The sequence below is a fragment of the Otolemur garnettii genome, unplaced genomic scaffold, assembly GCF_000181295.1.
Source record: "Otolemur garnettii isolate 467f Iridium unplaced genomic scaffold, OtoGar3 scaffold00089, whole genome shotgun sequence".
Classification (NCBI taxonomy): Eukaryota; Metazoa; Chordata; class Mammalia; order Primates; family Galagidae; genus Otolemur; species Otolemur garnettii.
In genome coordinates, this window is record NW_003852484.1 from 58724 (window position 1) to 59666 (window position 943).

Here is a 943-nt window from a genome sequence, read left to right on the forward strand (position 1 = left end):
AAAAAAAAAAAAGAAGAAGAACTTATTTACAACCTTGGGTTCAATTCAACTCAACCTTAGATAATAGATTCTGGTGTCAAGGACTGTCCATTTTTAAATTCAGGGCTGATGGGAGGAGCAGTTTGTTCAACCACAGAATTGGTCCCTCCAGTTCCATAATATCTTAAGATAGAGAAAGCATGGGGCAGTGCCTGTGGCTTAGTGGATAGGACACCAGCAACTTACACCAGAGCTGGAGGATTTGAATCCATCCCAGGCCAACTATAACCAAAAAGAAAAAAAAGCCAGGCGTTGTGGCCAGCGCCTGTAGTCCCAGCTACCTGAGAAGCTGAGGCAAAAGAATTGCTTAAGCCCAAGAGTTTGAGGTTTCTGTGAGCTGTGACTCTGTGGCACTCTACTGAGGGCAACATAGTGAGACTCTGTCTCAAAAAAACAAAACAAAACAAAACAAAGATTATTATTGTTATTTTTTTTTTCAGAAAGCATCTCACTATGTTGCTCTCAATACAGTGCTATAGTGTCATAGCTCACAGCAACCTTAAACTCTTGGGCTTCAGTGATTCTCTTGCCTTAGCCTCCCAAGTAGCTGGGACTACAGGCACCTGACACAACACCCAACTATTTTTTGGTTGCAGTTGTCATTGTTGTTTAGCAGGCCTGGGCTGGGCTCCAAACCACCAACTTCAGTGTATGTGGCTAATGCCTTACTCACTGAGGTACAGGGGCTGAGCTGGTTTAAAGATTCTTTAGCTGCTGGGCGGTGCCTGTGGCTCAATAGGTAGGGCGCTGGCCCCATATACCAAGTGTGGTGAGTTCAAACCCAGCCCCGGTCAAACTGCAACAAAAATATAGCCAGGCATTGTGGTGGGTGCCTGTAGTCCCAGCTACTTGGGAGGCTGAGGCAAGAGAATTGCCTAAGCCCAGGAGTTGAGGTTGCTGTGAG